We start from the raw sequence: 10,345 nt of genomic DNA on the forward strand, positions 1-10,345 counted from the left end.
TCCCCCCCCCCCCCTTGCTTAATAGTGTACTCGCAGTGATAAACACTTTTTTTTTTCCCTGTACTTTTATCTAACAATAGGGGGACTTTTCCTCATCCTTACTGTGAGAATAAGACGATCAGTTTATTGTAGGACTATTAGTTGCACTTTGAATAAGAGTCTAAAAGACCATAACCTTACACGTGACCCAACAAAAAGCCTTAGTTTTTAGCAGTTATAATTGCTGTTAGTCGGCTTAACTGTGATGCAGCTTTTGCAGGTAAATAATCTAATAGGAGAAAAATAACCAGTCTGTGACTAGACACTTGCTCCCTTTCTACCCACAGCTCTGAACCAGCCATTAATTATCTTTCCCTCTCCACAGTACTTAGGAATGAGCTATAAAGCTCGAAGGTTGAACATGATATATTAACCCTCGTGTCCTGAAGAGATGAAATGGGAAGGGGTGCTTTTGTGATGCCCTCCATCACTAGAGTGACAGTGCAAATGATCTGCTTTTTTTGTTGGGTTTAGCTGGTGTTCATAAAAATATTTGCTTTATAGAACAGCTTTTAAGTAATATTCATGTAGAATTTAGAATATTAATAAAGTTAAATGAAACATGTGACAAAGCAATGTGACACTTTTCCCTTCCCACTAAAGCTGATTGTTTCTTTTTTCTTATTACTTGCATAGGAAACACCCGGAGTTCCTCAGCTGTAAATACTGCTGCTAGGACAAGAGGTTTTATCAAAAACACCTTCACATTGTAGTGTGGGCTATATGAATGCTAGCATTAGTTTTTGTAGTCCTAATCTAGTGTCCAGAACTGTCTTTGGACTACAGGACCTCCTCCCTTTGAAAGGAGCAGTCCTTGCTTCATCTGTCATGAGATAAGGAATCTCCCTGCCTCTTGTGGAACAAAACTAACTATCGCATATGGATTTTTTTTTTTTTTTTCTTCTTAAGATGCTACTTAAATGAAAATTGCCTTTGGATCTCTGAAACAGGCTGCCGAAGGCTCCTTGTGACCCATTTAGCCAACTGAGTACCATTTCTCTTGATTCCTAAGAGCTCCTTCCAGCCCCTGTGATACTGGAGGTACCCTTGCTGCTGCCGTTACTGGTGTGCTGTCTATTGTATCTTCCAACGGGTGTGTATCTAATGAGGTACAATCTCACCTTGTGTATCAGTCCTTTCTTTCTAGCACTTGTTCTGGTGTTTCTGAGATGCTGTGCCTCTCTGTAGAGCTACTGACTGTGACTAATACTGCCTTTGCTGAAAAAGCTAAGTACCAGTAGCTGGCAAGATTAATTTTATATAATGTGCTGACTTGATGCTCCAGAGCCTCCAATGATAAATGTCTTACTTGCACCTCTTCCTGTCCTCATCCTTGTCTTCTGTCTTCTACCAAGTACAGTTTCTAAAACACAAACCCAAAGAAGAGTACATAGAGGTATAAAATGTCCACTTAATCCAGCACAAGCCATAATCTGTCTTTGTGTGCTGGTTACTACCAGTCTTACATTTCTACAAATTACCTTTTGATTAGTAATTATCAAAAAGTTGTAAAAGAATGCATGTGAAATAGCAAAAAAAAAAAAATCCCAAATCCAAAACAGCTATGTGTTAGAGCATTTGTTGGTTGACTCATCTTGTTCAGACCTTTCACTAATGATAATTTTAGGCAATACTTGTTACTTCCACTCTGTTTGAACACTACTAGGAGGTTTTGGGGGAACCTAAAACTTCTGGGGGCAGTTCTTGTTCAGAATTTGTTGAAACCGATTTTTGGAATGCAAAGTTGAAGATGCGTACGTCCAAACATCTCGTTTTACTGTACTTGCATTAAGATTTTTTTAGAATTACTGTCAGTAAAACAGTAATCTGGCAGACTGCCGTGATAAAGATTTAAATGGATATGTCATCAGTATTGCTAAAAATCACTTGCAGTGAACTGAGCAGAGGTCCAGCATCAAGTATTTCTGGCTTTCTTGTTGTTTGATGTGGAGATGAGATCAAATGCCTTGACTCTACTGGTACGGTGGAAAGTTTAGCTGTGAGTTTCTTTTACTTCCAGAGTCAAGCAAGTGGAAAATTACTTGTATTTTCTGAGTTTTAGGGCCAGCATGAATTTTTTGCCCTCTTCTGGTTTCTTTGAAAGCATTTTCTGGCAAAGAACTGTTTTCTAAGGCATCCCTCATGAAGCTGGAAATGCTGGACTGTACACAACCTCACCAATTTTGTGGTTACAGTTATAGTATGCTCGGATTTGTATCTCTTCACTTTGGGGAGAGTTAATGTTTAGTTTGGAGGACAGTTCTGATCTCCCTTCTGAGTTAAAGGTGTGAAGGCATTCCTATCTCCTTTTCATCAGCAAAAACTGGCATTTGCATATTCCTCTGTCAGTAAAAGCCTGCAGAATGACCAACCGGCTGTTGTCCAGGCTGTCGGGATGAGTAAGCATGGGTTAAGAGGCAGGAGCTGCAGGGTGACCCTGCCCGGAGAGGCTGGTGTAACTTATTTCATGCTGGTTTGGTAGTTGCCGCCGGCAGAGAGGCCTCAAAGGAAGCGACTTCTGCAGTTCCTGTGCAGGCAGATGATTTACCTTTATGAATCCTTTCCTTCTCTGGATGCAAAACATCTTTTCAGGGAAGGCTGAGGCGGCTGTGGGGATTCTCCCAGGTTTTCTGTAAGTAAATATTTAGCTTCGAAGAATCTCTGCCCTTTGAGTGGTGACCTTGAGTCAGTACTGAAGTAAATGTCAAGCTTCTTGGACCTCTTGAAGGATATTTGACCTATGATGTTAAGCTGGCTATTTGTTCTGATTTTAAAACTGCCTTTGGGATTGTGGAGTAGTTCGTGTTGCAAGTGTGAGCTGGAAAGAAGGAAGCTCACCATAAATCAGACTGGTGTCAGTGAGCATCCCTGACTACAGGAGTGTGCAAACAGATGGACACCGGGCTGCTTTGGTACAGGGTTTCTTTATGCAGCTCCATAGGCTTGCCAGGGATAAGCAGAAATGAATAGTTATTTAATGGTATTAAATGAAAAAAAAAAAAGTAATGTTTACTAAATATAGATGTATAGTACATAATATACAAACTGTATTTTCCAGACGTTGTGTCAGCAGTTGATTTTCCTTGAACTGATGACATGTCTACTTCTGCAGCATGGCAATAAAAAATAATCACCTCTTGAAATACACTGTTAGCATTGTGCTTTAGGAAGTATCTTTGGGTATCAAATCTGTACTTGTGGCTGTGGTAGCACAAAGGTTAGAGCTTGATTTGTATACTGCATGGTTATGCTAGGGTGGCTGCTGCTCCAGAAAGTAGGCAACTTGTGTATGCTTCAGAAAAGTGCAGGAAGCTTGAAGGGCAGAACTGCTTACCAGCTGGGGAAGTTATCCCTCTTTTCCAGCACCTACAAGGAAGGAAGCTTATATTGCTTCCAAAATTGTATGCCTCTTCTACCACTGCAGCATTTAACTGAGTATTTTCTCCATGTAAGGTCTAGTAAACCTCTTCTTACTAAGTTTCAAGGTTTTATGGCCAAAAAACCCACAAACAGTTAGGATAGAGATTGAACCAATTAAGAATTTTGCTAATATAGCAAGGGAATTGGTTTTAAAAAATAAATACAAATTATAAGGGGTGGAACACAATGCAGTCCCTTCTGTTATGCCTTGTCTCTCTTTCTCTCCTAACAGGATTTCTCTGTTCCTCTACCAGCTTTGCTCAAAGCAAAACCAACTACGTAGAAAATGGCAGCTTGACCTTGGTGGGTTTGGAGGGCTGAGTCCCACCTGGGCCAAGAGCTTTTGACCCCTCTCTGTGCCTGTTGGGTGCATGGGGAATGGGCAACAGCCTGATGAGGAGCAGCCGTGGAAGGGGCTCTGCTCCACTGATGACTCTGGGGGATGGGGGTGGGCATGGGCTGAGCAGAGCAAAAAGGCTACGAGAACACCACCCCCTCGCTTGGTGTTGCGTTGGTTTTCCCTTTTCTCAGTACGCAGTGTGTGGTGAGTAATCCGTGTTATTTCTGCCTAGAGGGTTGTGGGCTTCTGCTTGAATTAGTTTTCCAAGTTAGATCATGTGTTGTGTTGTAATTATCTGGCATTGTAAGTTCTCTCATCTTTACGTGTTGGGTCAGTGCTTGGGGTGTTATGAATACTCAACAGTTGGGGAAGTTAGAATTTCTTTGTAGAGAAAGAATGTACTATTTACCACTTCTCTGGGCAAAATAATGTTTTTGCGTTGCAAGCTTTGTTTTCTCTTCTGGCATTTTTCCAGACCTCAGAGGGTAAAAAACTTGAAAACTATGGCATAGATATTTTCAGTGCCTCTTATCTTTGTGTATACATTAGTAATAAGTTCATGAAAAATTCCAAATTTGGGAGAAAACATTTGGAAGCTTTAAAGCCAACACTTGCCATCTTGGTAGTTATGTATCTACTTAGATCAGAATAAGCCTTTTATATTGGCAGGGCAGGGGACAAGAATAGCTTTTTCAAACATGCAAGTGGTTGGATAAAGTAAATAAAGGCAGTTCCACACTACTTCCTATTTGCTAATTGGATTGTGTGTGATAGTGTGCTGGGTATGGTGTTAAAAAAAAAATGCTGAAACCTGGATGTGCATCCTGTCTGCTAGGGTGGAACAGAGAATTATATCCAGTTTCTAATAACGGGAAGCTGATGTCCAGACCATGCTGAGTGTGGGAAGGTAGACGGACGGGTCCCTGAGCACATGCTGTAGATCCCCAGCTGTGCCCTCTGTATGGGGTAGGCTGTAGGGCTGCTTTCAGAATTGGTTTTGGGTGAAGTTTTGAGTAAAAGTTGGTGCTTTCTCTTGTAACTTACGTTGGGAGCTGTACTTCCTAGTGAAAGGACAAGGAGTTTAAATTAATATATGTGTACTATACATGTGGCTAACAAAGTTTGGGGCTTCTACTGGGGATTGCCATGACTGAAGCTGTGTCTCTGTTTCCACGGAGGCAGTTGGTCTTGGCTTACTAACATAACAGTCACCTTTTAATTATTGTTTACCAACTGGGTGAATATTGTGCTTCTGTTGTTGCTCATTTACAATTTTTTTTTTCTAGCATACATCTAGTAATTTTGGCTAAAGAATCTTCTTCCCAGTGAGCCTATGCATATGGAAGGGTTGTGGGAGGAAAAACTTTGCCTTGTTCCCATCTTTCTTCCTCACACTTGATTGATGTTTCCTGAATGTGCAGTAGGAAATATCATCTATAGCTCTTCCAGAAGTACAAAGTCCTCCATTGATAAACAGATAAACATATGTTGTTTAGTAATTTTCGTTTCAAAACCCTCAGTATCTGATCTAAAATGAAATTCCTCCCTCTTGTTTACCAAGTCAGTCTTATTTTTGGTTTTCAAGCTAACAAATAGGTCAGTATTAAAAATTCTACATTCATCTCTTCAGCAAAATTGTGTAGGCGTGATTATCTGGATTTTCCTAGAGACAGAAGTCTAAACAACTGTTGGTAGCAAATCTTTTGGCTAAGTCAAGTCTTTATTAAAAATTTCAAGTTGCTTTTCTCATGAGAAAATTTAAGTCAACTAAATAACCTGAAGTTTTATGTATCTTGTTTTTTCCAAAGGGAACAAGATTGTGCCAGTCTGTGTGAGGCCTTAAGGAATTATATACCATTCAGGCATAACCAGGAGTGCCAAGGAACGCTGCTTCTGTGGGAATAAGTATTAGCAGACCTCTAAAAATCTAGGTCCTCCATTGCCTTAGACTGAACATTAATTTTGTATAGGAAGAGTAAATGAATTTACTTACAGATTTAAACATGTTAACAAGAACTGATGAGGAGTCCTCCCTGTTAGAACTAGTAGCAGTGTTGCCTGTTTTGGCACTGCTTGGTAAAATTAAGTTCTTTACAAAATACACGTGTGGGATTTCTTGCAAGTTTCTGACTAAGTAATGCCAACAAAAGTCCAGGGTTTAAGAACTGCATGAGTGACCCACTGGGATGGAGTTAGCAAGTGTTGATGGCAGGTGTACATCCTCTCCTCAGGTGATTCAATGTAGGAACGTAGATACTCCCTCTTCAAAATGGGCTTATGAAATTGGGTTTCCTTTTCCTTTAACTGCCAGGCAGGGTGTGGAAGCTGTGGCTGTTGAGTGTGGGACACAGCATTTGAATGATGTTATGAGAGATCAGTAGCAGTGTAACCATTTGAATGGTAGAGGGAATGAAAACTGAAGTAAAAGGTACAGGCAGATTATTAAAAGTTTAAAAAGCATTGGGATAAATCCAAGTATCAGGGGAGTGTTACTGTTTTTAAAAGTTACATAGACAATTTAGCTGAAATTGCATCTAATGAGGACATTCAGGTGGGGCTAAGTTTCTGATAGGCAATGAAATAAATATCACACCTTGTTAGGTAAAAAGAAGTGGTGTTCATAGATGGGTGGTGATGTTACTTGCCATGTGTAGGTGTTGGAGTACAAACTTGTTGGGGATATTTACATTAGGAACTTTTAGAATGGGGAATTTGATCATCTTGAAGGATGTTATTTTAAATGAAACTTAATCATGGGTTTGTCAGTGGTAAGTAGGAAGGGGGTCAAATTTTGCAAGTTATCCCTATGAATGTTAACCAGCAGTAAACCAAAACAGTTGTTGAGATTTTATTGCAGGGGACCTCAGTGGGTTGGCAACTTTAACCTACTTGGATCACAGCTAGATTCAATGCTACAACAGATTACTTAGGTCTTTGTCTGGGTGTACTCTGAAAAATCTATGACGATAGACATTTGAATGTTCCTTTGGGCTTCCTTTTTCTGGTGCTACACAGTTCTCATGGTAATTTTTCCACTTTATTTTGTGCCAATGAGAATTCTGTGCAAACAATTTGTGTCTTGAGGTTTTGCTGTGCAACCCCCAGAAGAGTTTGGCTACATCTTGTCTGTGGTTTCTCTTCAGGTAGTAGGAGATGGATTGGATCCTGTAGCAGTCTCTTCTCCAAGCTGAACAGCTGCTGGCCTCCCTTTATATGTAACTCTGCTGTAGCCTCTCAAATCTAGCTCTAGATCTCTGCCCTGGTGGACCTTCTGGGCTCTTTCTGATTTGACTTTTCCGTTGTACTGTGGGTGTGCGGAACTGAACTGTGCTGTTCCAGGTGTGGCCTCAGGAGGCAAAAACCCCTCAGGCAGGGGAAGCAGTTTTGCCTTTGTTACTGAAGCACAGCATGTGGTTGTAAGCACATCTGAATTTGAACCTCCTGAGCTGCTCACTTGCCTGTTGGTGTGCCCTACTGGAAGGTGACAGCCTTGCTCTTTAGTGTATCAACCATTCCCCTTATTTGATGTGGTCTTTAAACGTGCTGAGAGTGTTACCTTTCCCCTCACCCAAGTCAGTGAGGAAGGTACTAGTGTTGCCCCGATATCATCTGGCCTGCACGTGGACTTACAAATTCAAACTAAACAAACCCCACTATACAGCTCTGCTTTTGCTTTCCCATCTTCTTTCTACACTTAAATTAAAACTCTTGCCTAACTAATGATGATGTTCACTGCTCTCCTTCCATCCATGCCACATGACTTCTGTATCTTTTCATTCATCTCTTCAGTATTATACTGTTTTGGTCTTCATACTTTTGTCTACCAGCATCAAAGTTAAAAACCTGAAAGTCTTGGGTAGAAAAGGTTTTGGCTCTTAGAGGTATGTTAAGAAGTGTTGGATATAATCGATTCAAGTTTCAGTGTCTATTAATGGCAATGAACTTCTGAGGCTTTTTATATAACGTGTAAAAGGCAAAAAGCAAATCTTTGTTCTCCGTGTGCTAGTCTTAGAGTTTTATCAAATGTGCAAACTATTAATGTGCTTTGAGAATAACTTGAAAAATTGTATCACATATTTGGAAGTCCACCGGGGTTTTGGCTACATTGCATATATATCCTCCTGTTTGTCAGGAAGACTGACAGAAAAATAATTTGTGAGGAACTAGATGGGATTTGTTTGAAAAGTGACATTAATCTGTATTTGTTTAAGGTGAGCAATGACTGATGAATGTTTAAGGAGTAATACAGAATGGGATATGAATTATCATGGTTAAGATGTGATTTTATAGGTTTTCATTATCTGTTCATGAGGGAAATTGCTGTAGCATTTCTGAATGAGGTTGATATGGAAATCAGTCTGTTCATTTCATCACATGCCTCTGATTTTTCTGATGAGAGTTTAACTGTATATGAAAACTTCTAAGTCTAATAAAGTGTATTTATCGTTGAATCGTGGTTTAGAGCTTTGAGCGTGCTGTTCTTGAGCAGTCAAGTCAGTGAAAGGTGTAGAATGAGAGAGTCCCTATTCGGTGTGGTGCAGTATTTTGAGACCCACTGAAGTCAACAAGATGATTAATGCAACTACTAAGTCAACACTGTTATTAAGTCAGTAACTGATTCTTTTAATCCCATTTCCCCATGAATGTAGCCATATGTGGAAGTCCTTGGCAGTTTAAAGCTGCGGATGAGATGGTGAATGCTTGTGACTCAGGAACCGGTGGGTGCAGTGGTCAGAGCTGTAATCCTTAGTGGTTACTGTATTGCCTTGCCCTCGTTGCAGAAACGAGCTTATAGCTGAATAATCGCATTCATTTAGAAAGTACTCCTGCATCCTCTGTGTGTGCTTTCCTGCCTTGCTGGGGAACTGACTGGGTATTCAACCAAGTGCGAGCTTTTGTTTAAAGCCTTCTTTCTTAGCTGTCCTTGTGTTTTTGCAGGTATTCAGATTTAGGGGAACTGTCTTTCTCCAGGTTGTAACACTGCCACAGATGTCTGTTACGCTTTTGAATGCTGAAAGGAGACAGTAATCTGTTCCTCTCGAGGATTGCCAAACCCCCACGTTTTTTCCAATACAGGCAACCAAATGGAAGCAAGTCAAAGGGGTTCATCTGAGCTAGGAGGGTTTGCTGGGTGGAAAAATATCTTGGGTTGCAGTGTGGCGGGTCGTGACAATCGAGTTATTCACTTTCCTAATGTTTGACCTGATCAGTGATTTTAAAAAGATTGAATGTCCAGATTTTCAGTGAGAAATAATGAAATGGCAGATAAAACCGGCTTTTCTAGTTTAGCTGTAACTGTGCCTGACTCTTGCTTTCCTATGGCTTTGGTCTGAGCACAGTTGCATACTGTTTGGTAAGACTGTTTTGTTAGAATAATGTTGCACATGTCAGTGAGAGCCAGTTTGGCAATATGTATGTTCTTGGGGTGGGTTTTTTTTTCTTCCTCATTTGAAGATATGCAGTATACTGAAGGCTGAGCAGGTGGTAATGAGGGAGTTCTTTTATAGCTTCACCACTTCTGCTGGAGTCTATAAACAGCAAGAGCGGGAGGACCGATGCTGGAGGATGAATTTACATTCTTGTCATTATTTGATGTGTATTTATCTGGCTTGTAGAACCTTTGAATACTATGACGCTTAACTCGGTATGTCCTACGTACATCCTCCAGTGCCGCCTTTCAGCAGCCTTTGCTGTTGTGACATCCATTAGTTGCTTATCACGACCAGTTACAGCACCGGGAGTGTGCTGACATTTTGTTGATAGCCTCAAGTTGTAGGTTGGGCCTGTATTTATGTATCAGTTGTATATTTTGGATAACTATAAGTGTCTTGCTATGTTCTGTGTTACGTGGCTGAGCAGAAACATGGAACAGCATTCATGGAATCATTTTAATCTGTGAAAACATGCAAGATCTGTAGTATGAACCTGTGACCTATCTATTCTCTTTTAACCAGTTCAAATGATATGATGGAATTTATGAACAAGCCTGTCAGGTGATGGTCTGTCTCTTACGGCTTGTGTCTGCTCCTGTCTTAGATTGCAAGAAATATTCTCAAATATCTGCTAGACTTAATGCTTTTATCTGTTATAAGGTAGTTTTTCTGGTTTTTAGTGAAGGTTGGTGGACTACCATGATTAACATGTGACTTGGCTCATTCTGTAGCAGGTCAAGTATCTGGGACAACTTCTATTCCGTGAACTTGTTTTGAATGATTTTTCAAAAAGAAAAATAAACATGCTTTAGAGAATCTTCTGTTCTCTGACTTGCTTTTGTGGTACATTTTGGCAAGAGGTAGGGAATATGAAAGCATGAACTCCATGTAAAATAAATGCTCTTGATATGAAACTGGTTAGACTACGCTTTGTTGAAGATGTATGATGATTTTCTTTAATTTAGTTTGGTTTTAGCACAACACAACATTAGTATTTTAAATAGGTAATGCATAGTTTATGAACATATAAGGCTTTCCTCATTTTTGCCTGTTATCTTCCCTTACTGAGGTGTTTTAGGCCAGAATCCCCAATATAGCTGCTGTCTCTTATACA

Source organism: Athene cunicularia, assembly GCF_003259725.1.
Source record: "Athene cunicularia isolate RWA chromosome 6 unlocalized genomic scaffold, athCun1 chr6_part2, whole genome shotgun sequence".
Classification (NCBI taxonomy): Eukaryota; Metazoa; Chordata; class Aves; order Strigiformes; family Strigidae; genus Athene; species Athene cunicularia.